The sequence below is a fragment of the Rattus norvegicus genome, chromosome 17, assembly GCF_036323735.1.
Source record: "Rattus norvegicus strain BN/NHsdMcwi chromosome 17, GRCr8, whole genome shotgun sequence".
In the NCBI taxonomy this organism is placed as follows: domain Eukaryota; kingdom Metazoa; phylum Chordata; class Mammalia; order Rodentia; family Muridae; genus Rattus; species Rattus norvegicus.
The window spans coordinates 14783640-14809071 of NC_086035.1; the positions used below are offsets into that span (position 1 = coordinate 14783640).

Below are 25432 nucleotides of genomic sequence, written 5' to 3' on the forward strand. Positions count from 1 at the left end.
ACATTTCCTCCTTCCTACAAAGGTAAAAGCTCTCCCTACATTCCCAGGACAGACATAGAGAATACCTATCCCAGGAGACCTTACTCACATTGATGTAGGCTGAGTCCATATCAGTACTTATAACAGCCTGTTCAATAGGTCAGTAACTGTCCACAGTCTGCCTTCCTCTGTGACTAGAGCCAGAGCCATAGTAGAACGTGCAGTCTGTACCATAGGTGGTTACTGAGGGCCATGTCACAGAGGCCTGCCCAGCAAAACAGGAAAACCTGCAGAGAAACCAGAGACATCCCAGTCAGTCCCCTCAGTGCCCTCCCTGGAGACCTAGAATCATCCTGCCCAGGCCATCACCTTGCTGACATGTGGACATTCAGGTCATATGGTGCTGCACCAGTGCCAACCTGGTGTAGATAATGTCTGTCACTTGTAGATTGTTTCCTGGTAGAAGAATTCCTGGTATAAGAATTTGGAAACCTGCATTTGTAGTTTATGGTACTTCTGGATCTGTCAAGACCCAAGATCCTATCTGCATCTATTTTCTACAATAGTTCATTCTCCCCTCTCCTTCCATAATGGTCTTTTTGATTCTGCAACGCTCCTGCAAGCCTGGAATGAAACAATCCATTTCCATCCCCCACTGTTTCACCAGATCTCATCTCTCCTTCTTTTGCACTTTCTTCAGCTATTGGTTTTTAGTGTACAATAAAGAATATACACAACACCCAGACCCTCAGCCAGGTGCTGTAACACACCTAGGGTCACAGGTGAGGAGGACACAACATCTGTTACAACACTGGGAATGACTGGCTCTCCTGGGAACCAGGGATGCAGGAACCTTTGCCCAGCCATCTGTTGGAGGTCCCTTATGGTCTGAACTTGTGCCCTGAGCAGTCATTGGACACTGGTCCCATACCCATTCCCACAACACCCAAAGGAAGCCCATCACCCAGGTTCTCGAACATGCTCAAGATCTCAGGAACACAGGATCACAGAGGAAGCTCAACAACCAGGAGATTGACACAGGCAGGAGCCCTGCAGAACTGACACACTCAAGGTCACGGTTGAGGAAACGACTTCCTTCCCAAAACACAGCATAACTGGTACCCACACAGAAAGCAGGAAAACAAAAACCCCACCCACACAGAGGCCCAGGTTTGTCCCAGATTTTATCTATGCTCCAAGGAATCTCAGGCTTCTCAATTCCCTCCAATCCACTTGTTCAACATGCAGACAAATTTTGAATCACAGGAGCTGTGACAAAACAGAAACTCAGGAGCTTGGTCACTAGGAGTTCAGTATCTCAGAGGCAACTTGACCTCCAGAAGCTTTGCAAACATAGGATCCCAGGATCAGAAAGACACCTGGACTCTGAGAGTTCTGACACAACCAAGATCACAAGAAGTACACGCTCCAGTCAGAGACAGGTCAGGCAGGCACTAGAGGAAAGCAGATGGCAAATGGCAAGCAGAAGAACATAAGCCGTAGAAACCAAGGCTACTTATCATCAGAAACAAGTTCTCCCCCTACAGTAAGTTCTGGACTTGCCATCACACCTATAAAGCAAGATTCGAAGGTAAAATCATATCCCAAGATAATGATAGCGTCCTTTGAGAAGACCATAACTCCCCTGAAGAAATACAGGAAAATACAACCAAACAGGTAAAGGAATTGAACAAAAACAGCCTAGATTTAAAAACCGAAACAGAAACAATAAAGAAATATCAAAAGACAAGAGCCCTCAAGATAGAACACCTAGGAAAGAGATCAGGAATCATAGATGCAAGCATCGCCAATAGAATACAAGAGATACAAGGGAAAATCTCAGGAGCAGAAGATACCATAGAAAACATAGACACAACAATCAAAGAACATGCAAAGTGAAAAAAGGTCCTAACCCAAACCATCCAGGAAATCAGGGACACAGAAGACCAACCTTAAGGATACTAGGTATAGAAGAGAGTGAAGATTCCCAACTTAAATATCTTCAACTAATTATAGGCGGAAACTTCCTCAAACTAAAACAAAGCAACAACAACAAAAAATGAGATGCCCATGAACACCCAAGAAGCCCATAGAACTCGATAGATTAGAACAGAAAAAAAAATTCCTTCCGACACATAATAGTGAAAACATAAAATGCAGAAAACAAAGAAAGAACATTAAAAGCAATAAGGGAAAAAGGTCAAGTAACATATTAAGGCAGACCTATCAAAATTACACCAGACTTTTCAACAAAGACCATGAAAGCATGTCCCAGACGACACACCCACAAGTGGCCCTTACCACTCAGTGAAACTGGAAGTACAATGTAGCCAAGACGTGGCAAGAAGAACAATTTTATAAAAAATAATATTAAAGGTCTCATTTTTCCCCATGCTAGCCTTCACACTTGGTCTAACTTTTTTATTTGCAGGGATTCGGGGCATGGCCCCAGAATCCCCTTTTGCCCTTTATGGCCTAGTTCTTGCCGTGCAGGAAACACTGAGGGATGCCAGGAGTGATCCCCTGGCCAAAGCCACCGCCCTGCTCAAAAGTGGCGGTGCATGCCACTTCCTATGGAGGTTTCCACGATTGCAGAAAACAGAGGTGTCCAAGTGCTCCTAAGTGTCCTCTTTGCTGTCGCAGGACATGGTTCTCGTTTGTTCTGTCTGGCAAGCTTTAAGCTTCCCCCTGGTCCCTGGATGTTTGTGAACAAAATGAAAAGCCACATCAGTAGAAATGCAATGCAGGGGCTCTGGGTTCCTTAAAAATGGGGCTTACCAGGTCCAAATATGTTCCGTGCAGAATTCTATCAGACCTTTAAGAGCTCATACCGATATTATCCAAACTTTTCCACAAAATTGAAGCTGATGGAGTGCTACCAAATTCCTTCTATGAAGCCACAATTACTCTTATACCTAAACCACACAAGGAAGGACACAAAAAAGAAAGAGAACTTCACACCAATTTCCCGTATGAATATCGACACAAAAATACTCAATAAAATTCTGCAAACCGAATCCAAGAGCACATCAAAACAATCATCCACCATGATCAAGTAGGCTTCATCCCAGGCATGCAGGGGAGGTTTAATATACGGAAAACCATCAATGTAATCCACTCTATAAACAAACTCAAACATCAAACCCACATGATCAGTTTCATTAGATGCTGAGAAAACATTTGACAAAATTCAACACCCCTTCATGATAAAAGTCCTGGAAAGAATAGGAATTCAAGGCCCATACCTAAGCATAGGAAAAGCCATATACAGCAAACCAGTAGCTAATATTAAACTAAATGGAGAGAAACTTGAAGCAATTCCACTAAAATCAGGGACTACACTAGGCTGTGCATTCACTCCCTACATATTCGATATAGTTCTCAAAGTTCTAGCCAAAGCAATCAGAAAACAAAAAGGCAATCAAAGGGATAGAGATTGGAAAGGAAGAAGTGAAAATATCACTGTTTGCAGATGATATGATAGTATATTTAAGTGATCCCTAAAGTTCCAACAGAGAACTACTAAACCTGAGGAACACTATCAGCAAACTGGCTGGGTATAAAATTAACTCAAATAAATCAGTAGCCTTCCTCTACACAAGAGAGAAAAACAAGCCAAGAAAGAAATTAGGGGAATGACACACTTCATAATAGTCCCAAATAGTATAAAAATACATCGTTGTGAATCTAACCAAGCAAGTGAAAGATCTGTACTATAAGAACTTCAAGCCTCTGAAGAAAGAAATTGAAGAAGATCTCAGAAGATGGAAAGATCATCCACGCTCATGGATTGGCAGGATTAATATAGTAAAAATGGCCATTTTACAAAAAGCGATCTACAGATTCAATGCAATCTCCATGAAAATACCAATCCAATTTTCAGAGAAAGAGACAGAACAATTTGCAAATTCCTCTGGAATAACAAAAAAACCAGGATAGACCAAACTACCCTCAACAATAAAAGGACTTCAAGGGGAATCACTATCCCTGAACTCAAGCAGTATTACAGAGCCATCCAATGGAAACCATCCAATGGAAAGAAGATAGCATTTTCAGGAAATGGTGCTGGTTCAACTGGAGGTCAGCACGTAGAAGAATGCAGATCGATCCATTCTTAGCACCCTGTACAAAGCTTAAGTCCAAGTGAATCAAGGAACTCCACATCAAACCAGATACACTCAAACTAATAGAAGAAAAAGTGGGGAAGAGTCTCGAACACATGGGCACTGGAGAAAATGTCCTGAACAAAATACCAATGGCTTAGGCTCTAAGATCAAGAATAAATAAATGGGATCTCATAAAACTGTCAAACTTCTGTAAGGCAAAGGACACTGCTGTTAGGACAAAATGGCAACCAACAGATTGGGAAAAGATCTTTACCAATACTACAACTGATAGAGGGCTCATATCCAAAACACAAAGAACTCACGAACTTAGATGGCAGGAAAACAAATAGCCCTAATAAAAAATAGGGTTCAGAGCTAAACAAAGAATTCACAGCTGAGGAATGCTGAATGACAGAGAAGCACCTAAAGAAATGTTCAACATCTTTAGTCATAAGGGAAATGCAAATCAAAACAAACCTGAAATTCCACCTCACACCATTCATGATTGCTAAGATCAAAAACTCATGTGACAGCCAATGCTGGCGAGGACATGGAGAAAGAAGAAAACTCCTCCATTGTTGGTGGGATTGCAGACGGGTACAAACATTCTGGGAATCAGACTGGAGGTTCCTCAGAAAATTGGACATTGAACCACCCGAGGATTCAGCTATACCTCTCTTGGGCATATACCTAAAAGATGCCCCAAAATACAACAAAGACACATGTTCCACTATGATCATTAGCAGCCTTAGTTATAATAGCCAGAAGCTGGAAAGAAACCAGATGCCCTTCAACAGAGGAATGGATACAGAAATGTGGTGTGCATTTACACAATGGAATACTACTCAGCTATCAAAAACAATGGCTTTATGAAATTCATAGGCAAATGGAGGGAACTGGAAACTATCCCCCTGAGTGAGGTAACCCAATTACAGAAAAACAAACATGGTATGCACTCATTGATAATTGGATATTAGCCCAAAAGCTCGAATGTTCCTAGATGCACAGAACACATGAAACTCAAGAAGGATGACCAAAATTCGAATGATTCACTCTTTCTTTAAAAGGGTAACATGAATACCCTTCAGAGGGAATAGGGAGGGAAAGTTTAGAACAGAGGCAGAAGGAACACCCATTCAGAGCCTGCCCCACATGTGGCTCATACATATACAGCCACGAAACTAGATCAGATGGATGAAGCAAAGAAGTGCAGGCTGACAGGAACTGGATGTAGATGTCTCCTGAGAGACACACCCAGAATGCAGCAAATACATAGGCGAATGCCAGCAGCAAACCACTGAACTGAGATCGGGACCCCTGTTGAAGGAATCAGAGAAAGGACTGGAAGAGCTCGAAGGGACTTGAGACCCCATATAAACAACAATGCCAACCAACCTGAGCTTCCAGGGACTAAGCCACTACCCAAAGACTATACATGGACTGACCCTGGACTCTGACCTCATAGGTAGCAATGAATATCCTAGTAAGAGCACCAGTGGAAGGGGAAGCCCTTGGTCCTGCCAAGACTGAACCCCTAATGAACCTGATTGTTGGACAGAGGGCAGTAATGGGGGGAGGATGGGCAGGGGAACACCCATTGAGAAGGGGAGGGGGGGTTAGGGGGATGTTGGCCCGGATACCCGGAAAGGGAATAACAATCAAAATGTAAATAAGAAATACCCAAGTTAATAAAGATGGAAAAAAATAAAATACAATAAAAATCAACTGTTAATATAGAAATATGTGATAGAATCCACTTCCCATATCACAGATACTTAAAGTTAAGCATATCTTAAACCATAATGTAGTAAATATGGTTCCCACACTTCTCTATGCACATGCACAATCTCACCTATCCATCAGATGCACATACCCTTATTTCCTACATATAAATTACTCCCTAGTTATAATGTATTGCGTCATAGAAAATATTCATCAAAATTTCCATGACCCTTTAGTAAATATACTGTCACTTCAACATTCCCCTCACAAAAATCATGTTCTTTACAGAAGGCAAACCAGGGCAGAAGGTATAGGAATCATGCAGTCTCCATATGCACAAGATTCTCTAGGACTTTCTAGAATGCAAGGAAAATGTAAGCCCAACACACGTTAATTCACGGTGCATAATGAAAGTAATGCTAAGAAGAAAGTCCATAGCACTAAATGCCTTCACAAAGGGTTTGGAGAGATTTCCTCCTAGCAATGTCAAAGCAGGCCTGAAAGCTCTACAACAAACAGAAGCAAAATGAAACAAGCACTCAATAAAAAATGATCAAACTCAATCCTTAAGTCAACAAACGAGATAGAAAGAGAAGCACATCAAGACCCAATGTAACCAAGGGCTGTTTATTTCAGAAAATCAAGAAGACAGACGGAACCTTAGCAAAATAGAGAAAGAAGGAGAACACTCAAATCAAGGAAATCAGAAATTACAGGAAAGCTAGAGCAAAGGACACTGAAGAACTACAAAGTGTCATGAGGTCTTACTTCAAAACCCTGAATGCCACAAAATTAAAAAATCTGCATGTTATGGACAGTTTTCTATAGACACCATTTACCAAAGGTAAATCAATATCAGGTAAACAATTCAAACAGTCCTATAAACCCCTGAAGAAATTGAAAGTCACCGAAAGTCTCTCAAACAAAACAAACTCAGGGCAGATGATTTTCATACACAATTCCACCAGACTTTAAAAAGAAGACTTATACCAAGACTCCTTAAACTACTTCACAAAATAGAAAGAGAAGAAACACTGCCAAACTTCTATGAGGCCACAGTCATAATGATACCTAATCCATAAGAAGACACAACAAAGAGAATTTCAGATGAATAACCTTTATGAACGTTGATGTAGAAACAATCAGAAAACACATCCAAACTCGAGCTAACTACGTATCTTAGATAGCATCCACCATGATCAAGTAGACTTGATCCCAGGGATGCAAGGATGACTCATTAAATGGAATTCCACCATGGGAATCCACCGTCTAAAACACTGAAAGGAAAAACACCCCACAGGATCATTTGAGGCTGACGAATCCTTTGACAAAATCCAGCAACACTTCATGTTAAAAAGTCATGGAGACATCAAGGATACAAAGTGCATACTTAAATATAATGAAGGCAATACATAGCAAGGCAATGGCAAACATCAAATTAAATGGAGGGGAACGTAAGCAATTCCACTAATATCGGAGACAAGGTTGCCCAGTCTCCCTATCTACTCAACATATTACTTGAAGTTCTACCTAGAGCAATAAGACAATTAAATGAGATGAAGGAGATACAAAATGCAAAGGAAGAAGCCAAAGTACCCTTATTTGCAGATGATATGATAGTACACATCAGTGACCACAAAATTCTACCCAAGAACTCCTGCAGCAGAGTGCATGTAACGAACACATCAACAAAGTGGGTGGACAAAATTAACTCAGAAAATCAGTAGTCATAACTTTAATTTTTTCAAAGCTTAACTTTAATTATGATCATAAATGCTTTAATCACCATTTAGCCCACTACAACAGAGGTAGTGAAAAGAAATGATACAGGGGAAGTGGACCTGTGTAGAAATGGTTCTTGGGAGCAAATCCAATCTACCTTCTCAGGAAATCAGCAGTTCACAGGTCAGCAGTGGAAACTGGACTGACTCTCAAAAACACTTTACGGATACATGAGGAGACCAGTTTGGTATTGTCAGGATAGCAGCAGTGGTAACAGACCTTAGAGGTATAACTAGGCCTCACTTGAAATAACACGAGGCAGCAGGAGGTATTCGGACCAGCGGGGATGCCAGGAGCAGCTGTGTCTCTCTGGACTGAGTGAACATCAGTGAAGACACAAGGCCAAGAAGAGGTTAGCTGTGCGAGCAATGCAATCTCTTCTCACAGCTGTTGAATCCTATTTATACACCCTCCAAACATCACATGACCTCCCGGGGTTTTAGCTCACCATGTGTCTTGCCTCAGGATGTGAGCCTGCCTCAGCTGACATCACTCTGCCCTTTGGATTGAGATCTCAAAAATATCATGAAACAAAGTACACAGCAGAAAATTTATTGTGAGTTTCTCTCTAGGACATCCTGACAAATGAACCTCAAGTATGGAAGGTGGATCAATACATGTGAGTTGTTAGCAAAGAGTCATTCATCATGTGCCCTCGCACAAGCTTGCTGAGGTAAAACATCTTTTCAACCTCATCTACTTCAGGGAAATGTTCCTTCACGTCTTCGCGCCAGCAAATCACCATTCAATGCAAATGACTTTCCAAAGAATGCTTAAGCTTCCTCATCATGTCCCCCTTTCTGTTCAAGAACTGTCCTTTCCTCTGACATTAACTATTTACTCACAATAGATACAACTGAAAAACCACCACATTTTCAATAAAGGCCTATTACAATAGTCAAAAATAGGCTGACAGAACAAGTTTAAATTTCAAAGAATATAGAATGACTTAATAAAAAACATATTTCTTTCAATATAGAACACAAAAATCAAACATGTTAAATTTCACCTAATATACAAAAATTCAAACAAAACCATCTACAACCCTAGATGATAACAACCATAACACATGCAGCGACTAAAACTACCCAGCCAACTTAAGGGATTGTGACGAGTCTTCTGTATTGGGCCAAAGAATTCCTGCTTGAACCCCAAGAGGAAAAAATTGTTAGTCTGAAAAAAACTAGGTCTAGCATTTATTGCCTAGTCTCTGGGTTTATGTAATCTCTGTATTGTATGTTGTTAGAACCCCACAACCCACAAAGAAATGATTAGTCTGAATAAAAGCTGCTAGTAACAGTTTTTGCCCTGACTCTGTTTATCCAGTTTCTGTACTGTCCTTCCATCTATGTATTGTCCAGTCTCTGCGTTTATCTGTGTGTGATCGATCACTTGGGCTAACCTTTTGAATTTGCATTAATATTTTTTTTTGTAAAATCAGACACTGAGTCCGTGGATCCCTTGGCCTTTTTGCTTTGTGAAGAACTGCCTGTCTTTGGTGATAGGAGGATATATCCATATTCCAGTCATGGAACATTTGCATGTTTCATTCTAATGTCAACTCACCCTTACAGAATACTGGTTGAACTTGTTTGTTCTGGCTTGAACTGCCCTTCCTGATTCCTGTGTGGTGTCTGCTCCGTGCTCCAGACGGCAGCTGCATGCTCATGGTTGGTGTTCACTAGAGGAATGGACTGAGAACAACAAGAACTGGAATTGACCTAAAGAACTGTTTCTGAACAGGTCCACTTCCGCACTTCCCCATATCCCAATACCCTTGCTTTTCCACTACCTCTTGTGTGTTGTAAGCCAGAGGGGAGGTTGAATGGGATTAAAGTACATTGTGAAAAATAAGTGCGCAGACAGAGAAGTTCTGGGGCTCAGAAAGAAGGAACAAAACATGGACAGAATGCATTTCTGACCGATCTGGCAACAGCATTTGGAAGTAGCAAACAGGAAAAGGATACAGGAGGGGCTGGCTGGGCTGCAGACTGGAAAAGGGCTGTGACAACCTCTCTACTGCCAGGATCCCTTGGTGATGAGGAGGCCGGCTCATTGTTATATGCCCTCAGCTCTTCTGACACATGTCAAACTGAGCTTACCTGAGAGCTGCACTGCAATTCAGAAGATTGAGAACTCTCTCCTTCTGACGAATATTGTTAGAGATTCGTGAATGAGCACAGGCTCTGTGGACACAGCAATAAGCACTGGGATGTGTGTGAACAGGGGAGTCTTTTCCTACTAATCCTATTCTTCAAGGATTACCCACCATCACCAAGAGCTGGGAACAAAGGGATCATCCCAAAGGTTTGCAAATACATGGTTCACACACTTGGAGCAAAGACCTGTTGTTCACAAACTTTACTCTCACGTTATCTAGAAAGACAGGTGTACTGACAAATTTTCGCATTTTTCTTCTTTTAAAACCACAAACATATGAGTATTTTTATTTTAATCCCAGGTGGGGAATATGGCACTATTTCATATTTTCCATATCAGCTGACTATGATTTGCCTCATGCTCTGGCAGGTGCGTGGTTTTGGGAGCAGCAGATAGTTTCCATGTTTCTGTGACTCTTAGAATTCTGAGGTCTGACAAAATTGATCCTATCCCACAGCTCTCTTCACCCAAATACTGTGGAAGAGAGAACTGAACACCCAGAAGTACGGACCATCCTCAGACTGCAGGACAGACCACCCTTCGGCACACCTTTGCCCAAGAGGAAACTGCAGGATGCCTCTGGACACAGGGATTATAGGAGCAGTCAGCGGCAGGTACCTGTGGTCCCAGTCAGTGCCCTGATCTGAACTGAACAGTCAAACAGCTCCCTGCACCCAAATCCCTTCAGGGGCGTGTGGACCCTCAGAAGTCAGGACACTCTGGAGAAATCAGAGAAGACTACCCCTGCCCACATTCCCGACCAAAGAGGGAATCACCTAGTGCCAGCTGTGCCCTCTGCACACAGGGACCTAGGAGCAGTCACGGGCAGGACCCTTCTGATTCCTATGTATGCTGAGAGCAGAAAGACAATCACTAGCACCACCTACATGCCTGAGGGCAGAGCACTCTGTTCCCAGAAATGGCTGAAAGAAAACAGGAAAACAGGTATACATTAGTGCTGACACACAGCCTACAGTAGGGTCAAGCCACTCTCAGAAATATCAAGACAAGCTAACACCAGAGCCAACTGATGGTGAGAAGCAAGCTCAGGAACCCAAGCAACAGAAACCAAGATTACTTGGCACCATCAGAGCCCAGTTCTCCCACCAAAGCAAATACTGGATATTCAAACACATAAGAAAAGCAAGATTTAGACTTAAAATCACATTGTATCTTGATGATGGAGGACATTAAGAAGGATATAAATAACTCCCGTGAAGAAATATGGGGCAACACAAGGAAACAAGTAGAAGCCCTTAGAGGAAATTCGAAAATCCCTTAAAGAATTTCAGGAAAATGAAAACAAATAGGTGAAGGAATTGAACAAAACAATCCAGGAGATAAAAATGGAAATAGGAACAATAAAGAAAGCACAAAGGGAGACAACCCTGGTGATAGAAAACCTAGGGAAGAGATCAGGAGTCACAGAATACAGGAGATAGAAGAGAGAATCTCAGGAGCCAAAGATACCATAGAAAACATTGACACAACTGTCAAAGATAATATAAAACAGAAAAAACCTCATAGCCCAAAACACCCAGAAAATCCAGGACACAATGTGAAGATCAAACCTAAGGATAATAGGTATAGAAGGGAGTGAAGACTCCCAACTTAAAGGGCCAGTAAATATCTTCAACAAGATTATAGAAGGAAACTTCCCTAACCGAAAGAAAGAGATGCCCATAAAGTACAAGAAGCCTACAGAACTCCAAATAGATAGGACCAGAAAAGAAATAAATCCTGTCACGTAATAGTCAAAACACCAAATGCACAAAACAAAGAAAGAATATTAAAAGCAGTAAGGGAAAAAGGTCAAGTAACATATAAAGGTAGACTTTAGGAATTATACCAGACTTCTCACCAAAGACTATGAAAACCAGAAGATCCTGGACAGATGTCAGAGACCCTAAGAGAATACAAATGCCAGTCTAGGCTACTATATCCAGCAAAACTCTCAATTAACATACAGAAACCAAGATATTCCACGACAAAACCAAATTCACAAAATATCTCTCTACAAATCCATCCCTACAAAGGATAATAGATTGAAAAGACCAACACAAGGATGGAAACTACATCCTAGAAAACGCAAGACAGTAATCTCCTGTCAAAAATACCTAAAGAAGACAGACAGACAGACCCATATCTAAATACGAAAATAACAGAAAGCAACAATCACTTGTCCTTAATATCTCTCAACATCAATGGACTCGATTCCCCAATAAAAATAAATAGACTAATAGACTGGATACCTAAAAAGGACCCAGCATATTCCTGCATGCAGGAAACACCCCTAGAGACAATGGCAGGCACTATCTCAGAATAAAAGGCAAGAAAACAACTTTCAAAGCAAATGGTCTGAAGAAGCAAGCTGGAGTAGCCATTCTAAAATTGAATAAACTCGACTTTCAACTAAACATCATCAAAGAAGATAAGGTAGGACACTTCATATTCATCAAAGGTAAAATCACCACGATGAGCTCTCAATCCTAAGCATCTATGCACCAAATACAAGGGCACCTACATACATAAAAGAAACCTTACTAAAGCTCAAACCAAACATTGTACCTTACCCAATGAGAGCAGGAGAGTTCAACACCCCAATCTCATCAATGGACAGATTGTGGAAACAGAAACTAAACAGAGACATAGAGAAACTAACAGAAGTTCTGAACCAAATGGATTGAACAGCTACTCATAGTCCATTCCATCCTGAACCAGAAAGATAGACCTTCTTCGCAGCACCTCATGGTACCTTGTCCAAAACTGATAGTACAATCAGTCACACAACAGTCCTCAACAGAAAGATAGAAATATTCCTATGGGAGACATAAGAATAGAATCTGAGGAAATTTTTAAAAAAATCATCAGATCCTACTAAAAGAGCCTATAATCAATAAAACTTGAAAATCTGGAGGAAATGCACAATTTTCTAGAAAAATACCAGGTACCAAAGTTAAAGCAGGAACAGATAAACCATCTAAACAACCCTTTAACTCCTAAAGAAATAGAAGCAGTTATTAAAATTCTCAAAATCAGAAACAGCCCAGAAACAGATAGGGATAGTGCAGAATTCTATCAGACCTTCATAGAGGACCTCATACCAATACTGTCCAAACTATTCCACAAAATAGAAACAGACAGAGCACTACAAAACTCCTTCTATGAAGCCACAATTACTCTTATACCTAAAACACACAAAGACCTAATAAAGAAAGAGAACTTCAGACCAATTTCACTTATGAATATCAACAAAAAATACTCAATAAAATTCTTGCAAACCTCATCCAAGATCACATCTAGAAGGAGTGCACAAGTGTGCGGGAAAAGGCTCAAGTTGTCTCTTCTCCACCCTGCAGCAGGTTCACGCATTGTGTTTCTGAAAGAGAAGAACCCAGACGAGACACAGTGTAAGATCAACCACCCAGAATTTAGGGAGTGAGCAAGGAAAACTGATTCACACTTAAAACACAAGTGGACCTAGCACAATAGACTCACATCTCTCCTGTCTCTGTAACCTATGCCTCCCTCAGAGAGAGCACATGAATGACAGAGGTGTCCTTTTCTTAAAAGCCCATTTTACCATGAATTAAGTCTAAATATTTATATATATATATATAATTATGGCATATAATATATATTATTAAAATATGAACAGGGGTCTAAATATAGCCATAGATAAAAACTTTATTGGAGGAAAGGGGAACCAAAAAGTACCTGAAGGGTCTTGAGACTTCTGTCACCTTCTTTGTATCCTGTTTGGACTTGAGCTGACCTGCCTGGAGTCTAACACCGCACTGCCGATCTATCTTGACCCCAGTGGACTGAAACCCTTAGCTCACATCTGTTTGTGGGCCCTAAGGAGGCCCAACTATTACCGTTTAGGTGCTTTTTGGGAGACCTGTTTATGGCTCCTCCCGGGAATTTGCCTCTGGTCTCACACAAGAATAGTGAATCATAGATAACCAAAGCCTGGAGTGTACAGGCTGGCTAATGACCTCTACACATGATCTGTGCACCACAAGCATTGAGGCTCCAAGACTCAGGGAAAAGAAGGAAATGGACCTAAAAATATCCCTGCACCATCACACTTCCCCAGTACATCTGTCTCATCACAGAGGAGAGAGCATTGGGGCAGGGAGCTGTGAGCCACCCCTGTTAACACTGACTGAACTGTACGTAGCTTCCCAGCAGTACTTCGATATACAGTCTACATGAAACAGCTTTGACCCTCACACAGTTGCATGTGTGCCCTGTGCCCAAGGTCTGGCAACAAGTCAGTGTCCACTGTGGTGTCTAAGCCACACTCTGTAGTGTTCTTTGTCACACTGTGAGGCAGGCACCTGTGGAGTCTGCTAAAAGATGATGTCCTCTCCTCTGTGTGTCATTTAAAATATTAAGGTATGTGCGGCATTAACACGCATTGAGCATGCCCTGGAGTACATAAACGGTTCTTAAGCTTAGATTAGTGAACTCCTGTACTGAGCACACTCACGGCATGACATTCTGCCTCCATGGAGCCTCCTCAGGGATCGCCCCAAACTTCTGCCGTTAGGTCCAGGATCCTGGAGAGAAGCTTACTGCTTTACCTATTGCAGTGGGCATGGCCTTCCAAAATGGATGCCAATGCTCTCCTCACTCCATCAAGTTTCTCCTTTCCTCCTCCTCATCTCTGCTTACTTTGGCTTTGACTCACTGCCATGACAGCCCTTGGTGCTTTAATTGCTCTTAGACTATCAGTGTAGTCCACAGGGCAGGCATCGGCCATACTGCTCTCTCCATTTGGTCTGCATCACTGACGTCACAGGCAGGACATACACAGGTGTGCCGACTTCAGGGCAGTGAAGCCCTTCAGGGAAAAGGAGTCAGAGATGGACTTACTCCTCATATTCACCTTAGCAGTGTCCTGGTTAGGGAGCAGGAATATGGATGGCCCTTCCTCAAGTTGTTCTGTCCAGATGACAGGCGCAATGTATGTTCACCTCTCAAGGCTCAGCGGGAAACACTTTCACATCTTGTTCAGAAAGGTCATTGCACCATTTGCTGGGAGAGAGAGGATATGACTGTTCAGCCTAGTAAATGTGCAAAAGGAACCAAAGGGTCCCATTTCCCATGGGTAACTCACCTGCTGCTGGTGGTCACAGATCCAGGACATGTTGCAAATACAAAGTCAGGAGCTGGGATAGGGTGCCGTGCTTGACCAGTTTGACCATGACATCATGGCTGGTGCTGCTGTGAGCTGACAGAGTGTAGAGCTAGTAGGTAAATTCCAGCCATGGAGGAAGCCTACACGCACTCATACCCAGAGTCTCATTGCTGTCTGATGGTGTACAGACACACATCCCCAGGAAGCTAGAACCTGGCTCCTTCCTGAACCTCTCAGTCCTTGTCAGGATACTCCCTGCTCCCATGGTTCAACAACCACAGAGATGAGCCTCTTCTCCTTCATCATTTGAGAGACACAGGACAGAGTCTCTGTCAACAAAATAATAAACAAACCCCAAAGCAATAGGTGACAAAACACACTGAAGGTGAGAGCTGAACCTAACCAAACAGACCTTTATGAACAATGAAAAAGAAAGCATGGTCCTTGGAAAGGAGAGAGGAAACTGAGGCAGCATTCCCAAACCTAACAAAATTAAAAGATACAGAGTAAAATGAGAGAAACAAATGAATGTTGTACACTAGTACATATGCTAGGCTCTAAGAACCATTAGAACAAGGGTGGAGATGGCTCAGTGGTTAAGAGCATTGACTATTCTTCCAGAGGTCCTCAGTTCAATTACCAGTAATTTATCTGGTGGCTCACAACCATGTGTAATGGGATCTAATGTCCTCTGCTGGTGTGTCTAAAGAGAACAACACTATACTAACTTACATAAAATAAATAAACAGATCCAACAAAACAACCATTAAAACAGACCTGAGAACCTATGAGTAAGAATAGGAAACCTATATTGCAATCAACGGAGAGGGAGAAATGTGCAAACTTCAATATGCATATAAAATGCCTGAATAGGTCAATAACAAGCAATGTATTTAAAAGATTAATAACCAGAAAATCAACAATAAAGTCCAAGGTCAGATGTATTCAAAATGAATTCTACTAGATTTTTAAAGAACACCAATGTTCCTAAAATAATTCCATATAATGAAAATAAAGGGAAACTTTCCAATATGTTCCAAAAATCCAACGTTACCCTGTACCCAAAACCAGTGCTGCTTACCACCAGACATGATGATCCAAGACTCATCCCTCAAGCACACACGGTAGAAGGAAAGAACTGGCCCCACATTTGTCTTTTGACTTTCACGGTGTGCAAATGCACACATACACTTAAAACTACAATAAACCTCTAAAGGCATAGCCTACCATTTACACGGGGAAAATAAAACTAGATTTCAGAAAAACTACAATAAACTAAATACTATGCCAGTGTTTTCATATAAAAGATGTGACAAACCTTAATGAGAGTACATGTTACTCCACACTAGTTCAGACACATTTAAAACTCACATTCATGACCAAGATCAGTTTACTAAGGAATAAAAGGTGAGATTGAAATACACAGATCCATACATTAAAAACACGCGAAGCATATATGAGACAGAAGAAAGTGCCTAGCTTTAAGAATGACATTTTGCAACCACATAAGAAAAACAATGCCAACCGACCAGAGCTTCCAAGGACTAAACCACTACACAAAGTCTATACATAGACTGACCCAGGACACCAACAGCATATGGAGCAGAGAATAGACTTGTGGGGCAACAATGGAAGGTAAAGCCATTGGTCCTGCCCACGTTGGACCCCCAGTGCAGAAGGGGGCTGCTAACGGGGGTGGATGGGGGGACACTCGTATGGGAGAGGGGGAGGAGATGGTGGTTTATGGACAGGAAACCAGGAAAGGGAATAACCTTTGAAATGTAAGTAAAGAAGAAATATATCTAAAAAATGACATTTTGTCATTTTCTAGAAAATAGGTGGAACTAAGGATAATGTTACACAAGATAAGAGAAGTTGCTGAAGAGAAATGTGGTGTTTTCTCCCCTAAGCAGAATGTGCACATTTGCAGGATCCTGGACATAAAAAGGGGACATTAAAGAGAGCAGGGCTCTGCTTCCCTGGCGAGGCCAAACGGACATGTCCTGGGCAGGGCTTGGGTGTCTCAGTCACCACTGACTGTACAGTGAGGGCAGCACAGAGTCCTAGGAGAGTCATAGACTCCTGCAGCCTTAACACCTCAGTTAGCCAGGCGCTGGGAAGAGAGGGTCATGCCTACAACCCAACCAAAGTGGATCTGACAAGCAGAGAAGTCAGGGTGAGGGACCCACTTCATTAGCAAGACTAGGAAGAGCAGGCTGTACCTGGGTGTTTGAGGAGTAGACAAGAGCCGCTGTCCTGTAATCATGGTGTCACACACTGCCTCAGCATACTGTCTCTGCCTCTGGAGTCCCAGAGTGAAACCTTAACCTCAATGATAGCAGGCCAGTTACCAACTGTCTCAGCCACCCTGCACCAACTGTAACTATGACTTAATTGGTCACATTTCCACAACTTGGCCAATCAGACTGGCTAGCCAACCAGGACTCTCCTGAATGGTCATATTGAAATCACATGACTCCTGCTCTCTAGTGAGAAGACTCACATTCAGACCATAGGGTGGGCAATAGTATTACAGCAGGGGTAAGGAAAGTCATTAGCCTGCTTTGAGCTTCCTTTCCAGAGATGTGACAGCTAGGGTGCACCTCCCCCACCCCACTGCCTACCTCCTACCTCAGCAGGACAAGTCAGGATTGCACTTCCTTTCCCAGGTCCTGAAATACTGATTTATTTCCTAAGGTCAGGTTTTGGGTTTGCTCCCAGCTGTGTGTCCTCCCTAGCACAAGGGACTTCAGTTAGGTATTCAGTCCATGATCAGTTTTCACTAGGGATCACCTTTGGGTTCAGAGGGCAACAAGACTGAAGGAATTCCTGTCTTCAGGAAGCACACGGTCTAAAATAATGAGTGAGTCTCTTTCAAGCAGTGTCTACGTCTGGAGTGTGTACAGCCTTTACCTCAGAGAGGGGCTCTTCCTTAATGCCTGTGCTTCCCTGTGTGCTAACACCATTAGTTAGTGAACTCCAAAGTGAACTCCATCATAAAATAGTCGAGGCTTCTCATACTTGATTTTCCTCTCAAAATATCTTAAAATTAAATGGCTTTTCCTCTGCCTTTTCCCATCATTCTTTGCAATGCTTTTGTGATGGATAATTTTATTCCAGATTTTTTTTTCCGCTGTAGCAATTTCCCCAAGTGTTTTCAGGATTTCTCAATTAGTTTTGGAAAATAGTTTCAATCACTTGCTAACTAGTCCTCATGGTCCTGTGCACCATTTATGTTTCTTCTAAACTTTCAAATTTGGTTTTATCTAGTTTAATGATTTCATATATTTTTGACACTTCATACAGGACAACTGCATCTACTTCAGTCATGGCCCTCAGGTTCTCCCATCCTCTACCCATCGCATTGTTTCTTTATTTTTGCATTTGTGTGTTTACATAATAACAACAGTGTTTGACTTTCTAACTCTGGTACACACGGAGGAGCGATGGTGGCACCCCATCTTGTTTGGGGAAACCTTCAAACTCTTATGTGTCACACAAAGGAAGATTTCCCAGGCATCAGGATTGTTTTAATCATGGCGCTTGGCATAATCAGTATCAACCAAATTGGCAAAACTCTTTTTAGATTATATATACACTTGGACATACAAATTGTGTGTGTGCATGTCTGTCTGTCTGTCAATCTGTCTGTCTTGCTCTCTCCCTGTCTCTCTGTCTCACGATCTGTGTGTGTGTGTGTATGTGTGTGTGTGTGTGTGTGTGTGTTTGTGTGTGTATGTGTGGGGTGTCAATGACCAAGGGTGCTGGCTTACAGTTTCAGAGGTTCAGTCCATTATCAAGGCCAGAAGCAAGGCATCTTCCAGAAGGCACGGTACTGGAAAAGTTGCTGAGAGTTTCGTGTCTGGATCAGAAGGCAGCCGGGAGAAGACTGGTGCCGGTAGGGAGAGGGACTCAAAGCCAATTGGTAAAGTGTCATACCTCTTCCAACAAGGCCACCTAATCCAGAAAGGTCACACTTCCTAGTAATGTAACTCCCTGTAGGCCAAGCATTCAAACACAAGTGTCTAAGGGGGAAAACCTATTCAGAGCATCCACAGTGAGTGTAGACAGCCCTGAAATTCACAGACAGGTTCTCTTGATGATGTTGCCTTGATTAAAGGCTCTACCCTCAATTAGGAAGTCCCCTTCCCAGGAAAAAAATTTGCAAACCAGACTTGGCTTTCAGACTCCATATTCTGCCATGAGTATGATTCACGGTGCGCATGTTAATCTAGACCCAGTGGCAAGGGGGTCTCTCACCCCAGGAAGACCCACACCCAGAAGTGGAGCAGCTGTTGTTGGTTGCACAGAGGAGAATACTGGCAAAGACATTCTTCCTCAGATTCTCCAGTTGCAGGAATATTCCAGAATGAGGTGGCAAGTCAGGAAGATGTGGAAATCCCATCAGGGAAACAGTATTGAGCTTCCACAAGCATCCTTACCAAGGTGTTGCCAAAATATGGCAGTGCCACAGAGGGGATGACCTCATGGGAGTGCTTAAATTTAAATTCATCCACCACAAAGTTAAACGTGGGAAGGAGAGTAAAACTAGGGCCGAGCATGCAGTGCAGACTCACATTTCCCCAACGCCTCAGAAGCTGGGATGTTGGCCATTTTGCCACTTTCCACTCAGCCTGGGGATTCTGCTTCTTCTTTGAATCTGCCTCTTTCCTCGGGGTCCACTGTAGACTGCTTCTCTGCAAGCTTCCTACCAGCAAATCACTGATTCATTTTAATACATTCCTAAAAAGAGGTTGCTTAATGCAGATGAGGAAACAGAACTTGGTTCTTTATGGAAGACCTGGAAATCAAGAGGGCCACGCACTGTCATGGAGCCACACCAGGATTCAGAGAATTGTGGTGTCAATCAGGATTACTTGCCTGTGCACAAGAGAAGTCTTCAACTTATCTGGGTGACAAGCAGTCCCACAATTCCCCTCAATACCTCTGCAACTGCAGTGCACTGTATATCCTGGAGGATGCTCAAGGTGAGGACAGCGAGTGCTGGATGGAGAATTGATGTCACTAATGCCAATGCTCACTCATTGGGCAGACAAGCTGCTGCCTCTGTCTGTGGTTCTCCATTGCTCTGGTAAAAGGGATTTCTTTGCTCTCAAGCACACAAAATTCATCTTCACTCTTAAATACTGAAACCTCATGCAGAGGGAGTTTGCTGAAAATCTCAGGTATTCTGTTGTTTTGGCCAACGTGGAGGCGGGATGCTATTAGGAGCACATGGCCTGAATCCTGCACACTGAACAGAAATGAGGACCATGAAATCTGGGAGTGTTCAGAATGTGTGTGCAGTGTGCAGGGATGGGTGCTGTCTGTGTGTCCCCATAGTCCTTTATGTATCTTTACATAAACAGAAAATAATGTTCCTCTGGCTTTTCCTATCATCCTTGATGCCATTCTCTCTTGGTGTTTCTATCCCTCCCTCGCTCGTCCCCAGAAACTGTCACAATCCCTTTCATATTTCTTGCTGTTTCCTGTTTTAGGCAACTGTATCTTACTATCCCACCTCCACTACCCTCCACCTCCAACACACTTTGTACTTTCCTGTTTTCTGGGGTGATTCCACTAGAGAGGGGGGAGGGCACAATGCACTTGCCAGGGAAAGACTCAGGGAAGTAGGATGCCCATTCTTTTGGGAGTAAATCAGTGGGTGGTATGGCTTTGTCACATCTGCCTGTGTTCTCTGCTTCCGGAGAGTTCTCCATACTGATTTTCAGAGTGGTTACACCTTGGTGTCTATATGGTTTTGTTCAAGAAGGATTTAATATAGACCAAGCTGGCCTCTATTTTGCTATATGGCTGAAGCTGGCCTTGAACTCATAATCATCCTGCCTTCACCTCTCATGTGGTCAGATATTCAGGGCTGGGGAGAGCTATTAACAACAGATACCACTGGCCAATAAACGTGAGTTTTTCAATTGTTCCAGAGATGAGGACCTCAGCAGGCAGGTGATTGATGATAAAAAGCTAAGCTTTGACAGTCCTCAACAGGATGAAGCGAGAGTTTGGAGCCACTGTATTCCATTCTGTGCACCACACATGCCATGCTTGTGGCACAAGCCTGTGATCCCAGCTCCCAGAGGAGACAGGAGGATCCGACGTCCAAGTTTTTGAAGTCATCTTCCAATACTGTAGAGTTTAGGTCAGTCTGTGACACATGAAGCCCCGTCTTTGAATAAATGTCCTTGTTCCAGCATATAAAAACACTGACGATGACTAAGTACTCTTATCTGAGGTACAGAGGATGACTCAGTGGCACAGCTCCTGCCTGTCACCCATGGCATGTCAGCCTAGATTTTTCAAAGTCTAAGAGAGAGCACTGGGAGGATAGTGACCCATAAAGTGGAGCCTCCATATGGTGATGGCTGTGGGTAGACTCAACACCATGCATACAATATCCATTAAATATACTTATATGATTATTAAAAGGATATCATCAAGCAATGGTTATCATTTACAATGAGCGTGTGAAAACCCTGCAAATTTAATAATCATAGTGATAAGTTGGTCACATTTCTAACTGGAAATATAGCACTGGCTTCCATACTTCACATGCAATTTTAATTTTCTATCTAAATAGGGGTCTATGGCTTGTAGAAGAGCACTGGTTAGTGCTTAGAACTCCAGGAGAAGGAAGAATAAAAGAAGAAGAAGATGAGGAGGAGGGAGTGGAGGAGGTAACAGGAGGAGAACGAAGAGGAGGAATAAGAGGACAAAATTAAAACAAAACTTTATGGAAAGAGCTGGCCACAACGCCTTAACACCAGGGTCACTGAAGATGGCAGATACATTTTTCTCTAAGAAGAGTGTTAGATAGTAGCAAAATGCTCAACACACGCACACTCATGCACAGACACACACACACACACACACACACACACACACACACAGACAGACACACACACACAGCCACAAAGACACTCAGACACATATGAACATTCATACTCACACACCCCCAAGAATCACACACATCACATATTTCAATATCCAAGATGCAATGACAATAACAAGGAAAGTGCATAAACATTTCATTCCTGTTCTTGGATGCACCTGGAGCTCACTTCAGGCTGCTGTCTCTTCCTGTATGACCCTTAGGCCTAGCCTCACAGTAGAGGTAATGTGTGTGCACTGTTGAAGAATCAGGGACTGTCACTATGTACCCAGGATTCTCTGAGACCTGCTTATAAGCCTGAGTTCACACAGGTAATCCAATTCAGCATTGGGTAGGTTTGCTGCTCATGTTTTGGGAACCAAGCAAGATCCATATATACAACTCCTTCCCAGGGAGAGTGGAGCCTACAAACTCTGAAGAAAGACCATCTAACAGGTCTAACTCTTAGCCAGGGGCTCTGAGTGCTGCATCTCCAGACCATCACAGTCTCCAGTCTCAGACTGACTTCTGTCAGAGCAGAGAATACGTGTCAAATGTGTGTGTGTGAGTGTGACTGTGTGTGTATATGTCTGTCTGTGTGTATGTGTGTGTGTATGTCTGTGTGTGTGTGGTGTGTATGTCTTTCTGTGTGTGTGTGTGACTGTGAGTGTGTGTGTGTGTGTGTGTGTGACTGTGTGTGTGTGTATGTGTGTCTGTCTGTGTGTGTGTGTCTGTGTGTGTGTGAGTGTGTGTGTGTTTTAGTGTAACTTGTGGGCACATGTGTGACTGTTGAGACAACTTGAGGTATCAGTGCTCTTCTTTTATCATTTGAATCTGCGGCCTATTGGGGTTGTGAGGTTACAGAGGGGGTGCTTTTCCTGCTAGAACAACTCTCAACATCTGCCCCATACCAGAAATCTCTGTGCTTCGGTGCCACGGCCTTAAGCTGAGAAAACTCAGGATGACAAGGACGTCCTTCACTGAGCATGCTCAAGGTCAGACTGTACCACCTACCACTGGATGACATCACATGCTTCTGTGTTCAGGGAAGATGGTGCCTTACAAAGTATGTGCGTACTCTTCATGCCTGTGATGGATACAGAGTCTTCACTCTCTATGCCCCATCTCTGTTATTTTGCTTTTGTACTAAGACACAGCTACTGCTGATCACTTACACCATCTCCAAACACAGTACAGGCACACAGCACCTCTTACAGGTGAGGGTGCCCATGTGCTCACCCACTGTTGTAAAGGAAACTTGACCAAAATACACACTGAACCTCACACAATACTAGTGAAAGAAATCAGTATAGAAGTTTGTTGTGGTTTGCCCTGAGTTATCTGTATTTTCATGCTAATTCCACTGCCCCAAGGACAGCTGCCTAGTCACACACTCAGGAATCAGGTGACTTCACCAGAACCTTCTCGCCATTGAATTTGTAAAGCACATGTGAGGGGCAGTTACAGGATAGAAGGAGTCCTGTCATTGGAGGAGAAGGAAAGATGGGCTGCAGAGAAGTTTGGAGGAAGAGGAGGAGACGAGAACAGAAAGGAAGAGGCAGGAGGGAGAGAGAGAAACAAGTGGTGGCAGGACAATGGATGCTGATGTGAAGACCTCGGTCTGTGGATTTACAGGTTCTTATTAATGTTCTCAAGGGATGGATGGTACCGGGCTTTGTATGTTAAAGTGGGCAATCATATGTTACCATTCGGTCAAAGGTTGTTGTCTTTTATGTGACGGTTTGAGTGTAGGAAAGTGTGTGGCGGCAAAAGACTCTTGGTGGCTGAGGAGATGGGATGTGTTTCTGCCAAGATATCTAGCATATATCTGGGGGCATCGTGGTATGGACCAAGTGGGATAAAAGACACCGAACCTTTTTTTATCTTTATATTTTTACAACGACAGAAGTTCCTAAAATCAGAAGTGCCACAGGCTCGGGGATACCGTTTCTGAGAATGGACTCAAAGGATGTGACCTACACCCTGACAAGGAGATACCTGCACATCCATGTTGATTGTGGTTCTACTCTCAACAACAAGACAATTGATTGGGCAGTTAAAATACGTAATATTACCCATCAAAGGTGCTATTAGAGTTTGCTAACTTAAAAGATTGCACGTTTAAAGAAAAGAAGCAAAACATTACTAGGCACTCCTATGATAGAAATTTTAGTTCTGATTTTCCCACATTCAATCTTTTTTCCCATCTTTATTAAATTGGATATTTATTACTTACATTTCAAATGTTATTCCCTTTCCTGGTTTCCAGGCCAACAACCCCCTAAGCCCTCCATCTCCCCTTCTATATGGTGTTCCCTTCCCCATCCTCCCCCCATTACTGCCCTTCCCCCAAGAGTCCCATTCACTGGGGGGTCCAGCCTCCGCAGGACCAAGGGCTTCCCCTTCCACTGCTGCTCTTCCTAGGATATTCATTGCTACCTATGAGGTTGGAGCCCAGGGTCAGTCCATGTATAGTCTTTGGGTAGTGGCTTAGTCCCTGGAAGCTCTGGTTGGTTGGCACTGTTGTTCATACCCACATGCATTCTTATGATTATGACATGAATTTCATTATCCTAGGTATTCTATACCTGAAGATTATCAAGCTACATTGTATTCGATTAAATTGAATAATGACAAAGGTAAAAATAGGAGAAAATGGAAGTTTAGTGTCTGACAGGAGTTGAGCTGTGATCACATAATGGACAAATATTAGTCTACAGAAAAGCAGAACCCCAAAAAGAATCCCTAAGAGAAAAACACAAGTTCCACAGAGAAGTGCATTTTCTTAAAAACCAAGAACCTGAAGGACTCAGGGAGATATCCTTCCAGAAGAAAAGGTAAAGTGTAAAGTTTTGGTTTCTTCAGAGATCCAGGAAGGTGATAATGTTTTGCTGGGGCTGACCATGAAGAATGCTTTGCTTCAGCAGATACATGAAAGAGTATTTGGGTAAACCAAACACAGGTAAAAGGTTGTTTTTCTATACTAAACCCATGAAAGGACACGTGATGTTTAGAAGGAACATTAATATGACCCTAGAGACAATGGGATCTCTGACTTTGGTCTGCCTTACATTGCATTGCTGAATGCCTCCTGTGGATCCTTCTGAGAAGACTCACCTAAGAACCTGGAGGATTCTTGCTCTGTCATTAGACTTGGATCCCATTTGTGATACCCCCGGATTCTTCTGAATAGAACTAAACCTGTTGACTCATGTGTGGTATCTGTGAGTAGAGGGGACTGAAGCTGCTAATTCATGTTTGTTGTTTACTAGGGAACTGGACTGTGTACAAGGAAGATTGGAATGTCCCAAAAGCACTATTTCCAATCAGCTCCCTGTCCCCCATATCCTAATAACATTCCTCTTTCATTGGTGGGTGGAGGGTAAGAAGGGAGGGTGAAATCTTATAAAAGTAGGTTGAGCAAAATATATGCCTACACCAAGAAATACTTGTGCTCAGAATGAAGGAACAAAATATGGACAGAGGTCTATTTGTTCCTGATACAGCAAAAGGGTTAGGAAGAAGGGAAAGGGAAAAGACACAGCAGGTAACTCTGGCATGGACGCTGGGGAGGGAGAGTGGCACCCTCTACCCTGGCAGGAGCCCTTTGTGATGAAGAGACCACAGTTGTGTGATGTGGCCTGAGCCCCC

At 42.8% G+C, this 25432-nt stretch overlaps 1 long non-coding RNA gene across 1 annotated transcript in view; it reads right to left on the reverse strand.

Annotated features, from left to right (window-relative positions):
- LOC108353122 (uncharacterized) overlaps positions 1 to 25429 on the reverse strand; it is a 48761-nt gene extending 23332 nt beyond the window's left edge. Inside the window, exons 1-6 of the long non-coding RNA XR_010059105.1 lie at positions 14644 to 25429; positions 13032 to 13128; positions 10526 to 10672; positions 9692 to 9775; positions 9156 to 9283; positions 89 to 266 (exon numbers count right to left, since the gene is read on the reverse strand). This is a non-coding gene — a long non-coding RNA (uncharacterized LOC108353122). The remainder of the gene's footprint in view (positions 1 to 88; positions 267 to 9155; positions 9284 to 9691; positions 9776 to 10525; positions 10673 to 13031; positions 13129 to 14643) is intronic.
- Between the last annotated feature and the right edge of the window lie 3 nt (positions 25430 to 25432).